Genomic DNA, 5,587 nt, shown 5'->3' with positions numbered 1-5,587 from the left:
ATTCTGCAAGGTTTGGGGACCAGTGTGGATAACTATTGAGCTCATGGACATAAAGGACTAGACACAAAGTATACTTGGCTGACACTGTTAAAAGAGAGGTTGAACTAATTAGGTGTCATCAAGCTGAAGTCAGAGTGACTGAAGAAGTTGATGATGGTGAAGTGAAACCAGGTATAGATATCAAAGCAGAACAGAAGAAAAGAGTCACTTTCCCATCTGCAGTTTCCCATCTCCGGAGAAGAATACCATCTTCAAGCCTCAACTGGTCCCATTGTGCCCAATAGTTCTTTGTCACAGGGCTTAGACTAGACACCTTCTCCCAAGCAGGGCGCAAAACACTTGCTTTTAGAAAATCAATTATTGGCTTCAAATCTTGGGATCTGGCAAACGGTTATACCGAGAAAGTTATGGGAAGTTGTACTGCGTCAATACCATGATACTGTAACAGGAGGACATCTCGGAGTTAAGAAAACATTGAGTCACCTACGACACAGATTTTACTGGAAATGTATGAGACAAGATGTGGAAGAATGGTGCAGAACATGCAGTACATGTTGTGCTAAAAGGGGACCCAAGCATAAGGGACGTGCTCCAATGAAGTTATATCAAGTTGGTGCACCAATGGAAAGAGTAGCCGTCAACATTGCTAGTCCTCTGCCCCAAACTCGTGCTGGAAACAAGTATATCTGTCTGGTGATGGATTATTTCACCAAGTGGCCGGAGGCATATGCGATACCAAATCAGGAAGCTACAACTGTATCTTCGGCTATTAGTGACTTCTTCTTCAGACTTGGTATGCCATATGAACTGCATTCAGATCAAGGCCGTAACTTTGAATCAGCTGTGTTCCAAGAATGCTGCAAGTTGTTTGGCATCCGAAAAACCAGGACAACGCCACTGCACCCACAGTCTGATGGGATGGTAGAAAAGTACAACTGGACATTGGGACAGGAATTGGCAAAATTTTGTAATAGCCGTCAAGATGACTGGGATGTGTTACTCCCTCCACTATTGATGGCCTATAGGACAGCAGAGCATGAAACCACTGGATACACTCCAGCAAAGTTGATGTTTGGTCGGAACTTCGGTTGCCAGTGGATCTGTTAACAAGACGCCCACCTTATGAAGAGTTGCCTGAGAATGTGTCAGAGTTTGTGAAAGTGTTATCGGAAAGGATGGATGATATCCACCATCAAGTGCGTTCAAACTTGACAATGTCTATGACTTCAGTAGATCTCTTATCATAAGTTAACTTCATCGAATCAGGCTTTGAACCAGGAGACAAGGTGTGGTTGCATAATCCCAGGAAGACCAAAGGGAAGTCTCCTAAGTTGTCTTCTCCATGGAAAGGCCCATATGACATAATGGATCGTCTCTCAGACGTGACTTTCCGAATCAAATGTGGTCGGCGAGGCAAGCCAAAAGTGGTGCATGCCAACAGGCTTTGGCGTTATGTAAAGAATGTAGTGGAAGTTTTCTTCAATTACGTCATCCATTCGACGCACTATCCACACAATGTGTTGTTCTACGTGATTGTTTTTACAATAATGTAATTCACGCTTCAAGGTTGTCTAATATAGAAAAAGTACATCTATTTGTTATTACCTGAAACATTATGTGAGCAGTTGTTGTACTAAACTTTATTTCCGTCTTCGATTTTAGCCAAGACAAGTGCACCAAAGCCTTTAGTCAAGACAGAATGAACCTGGCAACCAGTATAACTAGATAAATATACACTTTTCTTACCTTAGAAATATTAGAATGCATTGTTTCATCAGTTGCGCACCCTCGCTATTAACGTTATTTTTGGCATTAATCCCATAATATCTCAACAGGTTCGGCCAGCTTGGAAAATTAAGGTTATTCCTAAATATATATAATAAGTTAACAATACAAAGCAATCTCTATAATAAAAGTATACTATTAAAAAATAAACTTGAAAATATTAAACAGTCTAACGAATATTGTTAATGAAAGTTACAATAAATAAATAGTATAGTATATCACAGGATTTAATCAAGAAGATGTATCGTAAATTTTGTCGTTACCATGGTTAGTGAACTATACTTATAATTAGGCTTAGGTGATCATATAGATCATTAATCATAGCAAATGATATCCAATCGCCAAAATTTTAACAAGCAAATTTAACAGTTTTAAGGAATTAAAGAACGGTATAAAGAATAAAGAACAGAGTGAATATAGAAATTGAAACAGCGTTTGATGTTATGTTGAGGAATATTTCAATTGGGAAATTTATAAAGATTTTGTTGACATATTTTCCGTGCTTAACATATATCAAGGATTCTCAAACTGTTGTACGCGTGCCACTGAAAAGTACATGGAAATCATGTCGGTGTTAGGCGAATAAGTTAATGTAAGAATTATAAAATTAGTAATAAGCCCAACTTGTGCTTCCCGTATAGTAGTTATATACACACACTACTCTCCTCACATGATCTATATTCGCCCTCTACTTGCATAGACTTGCCACCGTTTTCTTCCCTTCATATTGACAAAAATCACTCCACATATGCTTCAATTGTGCCAGAAAAAACAAACAAAAAAAAGCGATCACAACCTCCCCATTTAATCCATAAGTATTAAAAATCATAATTTTTGCTACTAGGTTTTTCTTTTTTTTAAAATTAGGGCTGAGTTTGTATATCAAAGGAAAAGTTTCATTAAAAGTGGTACGCGAGTCTGAAAAGTTTGAGAACCACTACCATAGAACATTGATGGTAAAATAAAATCACACCATTTAAAGTTTAAACCGTCAACTTTCGTTAAGTTAATTATGTGTAAGATTGTGGAAAAGTAAATTTTCATACTAAGTAACATCTTTGCAAAGCAGTGAGGAAACTATTTTGTGAAAATTGTGAAATAAATGCGTAAATTATTTTAAAATTATTTTAACTGTGACTGGATGCTTACATCTTTGTATAAAATGTTTGTATTGATAATATTTCTCTAACAAATCTACATTAACGTGAAAGTGATATATATCTCGGGAACGACTATAAAAGTTCCAGTTGAATTACCTTAACCTGATAACACTATCCACAGAGGAGAAAGAAAGAGGACATAAATTTCAGGTGTGGCCAGCTCATATGTGTGTGATAAGGAAGTTAAGGAAATATGTGGCTGCATTATCGTTACAGCAGCTTGGATCGTAATTTCCCCGAAAGGGGGCAGAAAGCCGCCTGGAGGGATCACCTGTTTTAACCAGTCACACCACTATACAGTAGTGTGTTGTCTGTCAGTCAGACAGTAGACACTATACGTCACATAAGGGACGCTTAACTTGTATTACCGTGATGTCAGTAAAACGTGCGCATGCCATAAATCACAAGAACTACAACATATGAACTTCAAAAGGAAGGCATAAAAATATTTGTGACTCTTAATTTTGGTTTTATTTACTCTTAAAACAGAAAACTTTCGAAGACCCTGTGGAAAAACATCTAGTTATATCTATGTATGGAAATATAGCTATATTAATATAAATAAAATATCTTCAAACCAACTGAACTTATTAAGGAATATTTCAAACTTTCACTGTTATTCAGAGCTAGTCTAATGTACTCAACAAAGTGTTAAGTATGGTGTATTACAAGCAACATGTTAATAGCTATTCGCATTAAGCTTAATATAGACAACGGTGTGTTAAGTATGCTGTATTATAAGCAACATGTTAATAGCTACTCACATTAAACTTAACAGTGTTTTAGCTATGCTATACTATATTTAACATGTTAATAGCTGCTCACATTAGGCTTAATATAGTAGATTATTATGTTAAATATGTTTCGTTACACATACCATGTTCACAGTTCTTCACATTAAGCTTAAGGTCATCATTATATTAAATATGTTGTGCTACACATGCCATGTTCACAGTTTTTCACGTTAAGCTTAAGGTCATCATTACGTTAAATATGTTGTACTACATATACTATGTTTACAGTTCTTCATATTAAGCTTAAGGTTATTCCCTAACTTGAAAGACTCAACTGAAGCTAACTTATGACTTTGTTTCTATTCGCTTATCATTTACTTTGTAAAGAGAACCAAATATGATTTTGAAGCTCACTTATTTCGAACAACGTTCCTTTTTTAGTTACAAATAAATCACAACTGTATCCCAAACACAAAAGTTTGCACGGTAATGTCTTTCATTCGTTTTGCTCGCCAGTGGCACAGCGGTATGTCTGCGGACTTGCGACGCTAGAAACCGGGTTTCGATACCCATGGTGGGCGGAACAAGATAGCACATTGTGTAGCTTTGTGCTTACGTATAAACAAATACATTCGTTTTGTATTCATATAAGGCAGAATCTGTGTAAACTTCTAACGTTTACGCAGTAACTACTTTGTATTCAAGCAACGTAGAATCTGAATAAATTTCCAATGTTTATACAGTAACTGTATGCATTCAGACAGCGCAGAATCTGCGTAAATTTCCAAGGCTTTCAAAGTAACGGCTTATCTATGTAAACTTCCAAATATTGATAGCAGTTTGATTACTTTATAAAACAAACACATACTACTTCACACTACAAGCGAGATGTAACTAAACTACCTTTTTCCTACATAATCATTTGGCAGGGCTGAGTGCCAAACTAAGCTCCAAGAATTCGGGGATTACCCTAAACCGAACGTACTTGCAAAATGTTACCAAGGCTGCGTAGTTTATGAAAGGCCTAAGCTCTTAGCAACAAATTGTTAACATTTTTTAATGTTATACATTTAAATATATAAAATCATGTCGATGTCTACACCACAGATCTAGAAATATTTCTTACTAAATCTTGAAAATATATCTGGAATTTCTCTTTTTATCGTCTACTTTTGGTATGTCATCATTTTTGTAACAGACAAAATGATAAAACTGCTACTAAATGTAGCATTGTAGCTGCAAATCATTGAGAGTCATATGTATGTATAGGTTAGTCCCATATTAAAATAAGAATTTTAAATATTGCATATTTTCAAATATTCAGAAATCCAGTTTTGCTAGTAAATTTATAGGCATTAAAATACCCTTCCTTATACTTCGTCTCACCTAGTGTTATTAACTTACTAACATTGATGCGGCTCCAGCATCACTGATCTCATGTACAACCAATCTTTCTAGTGATAGAATAATATAAAGTAACTCGAATCTGTCATGTAATCAGCTTTTCAGGTAAGATTAGACCAGAGTATCGTAAGAAACAAAACCAACCTACCGGCACAATTCTGTCGACCAATGGACCGTCACGGTTTGATGCTTCAACTGGCAATGGATGCCCTTGGAAACAAGGATGTCTGGTGAATATTCGGATAGTAACCAAAGTGAGTCACGTGACAAACCTACAGGTTTAATTTTTCTCAGCCGGTTATAGATGAAATGTTGATATCCTAACTTTGCAGAATGAACATCGAACCACGTATCGAGTTTTGATCTAAAGACTCTTTAGACACTACCGATTAAACAAGCAAAAACTCCAAACCCCACCATATACTTTTTAAGTTATGAATTTTATTACAGTCACCTATGGGAAAATAAATATGATGACACTGATAAAACAATGAAACAAATGTC

The 5,587-nt window shown here is 36.0% G+C and overlaps 1 protein-coding gene across 1 annotated transcript in view; it reads right to left on the bottom strand.

Moving 5' to 3' along the window:
* The window catches only part of LOC106461666, a 26,927-nt gene extending 21,641 nt beyond the window's left edge, over positions 1 to 5,286 (bottom strand). Inside the window, exon 1 of the mRNA XM_022388671.1 lies at positions 5,232 to 5,286. The gene's annotated coding sequence lies outside the window, so the exon portion shown is untranslated. The remainder of the gene's footprint in view (positions 1 to 5,231) is intronic.
* Positions 5,287 to 5,587: the final 301 nt, after the last annotated feature.

The sequence above is a fragment of the Limulus polyphemus genome, unplaced genomic scaffold (genome assembly GCF_000517525.1).
Source record: "Limulus polyphemus unplaced genomic scaffold, Limulus_polyphemus-2.1.2 Scaffold1007, whole genome shotgun sequence".
In the NCBI taxonomy this organism is placed as follows: Eukaryota; Metazoa; Arthropoda; class Merostomata; order Xiphosura; family Limulidae; genus Limulus; species Limulus polyphemus.
Note: the sequence above shows the minus strand (reverse complement) of the source record. Positions and strands in the feature narration are given on the sequence as shown.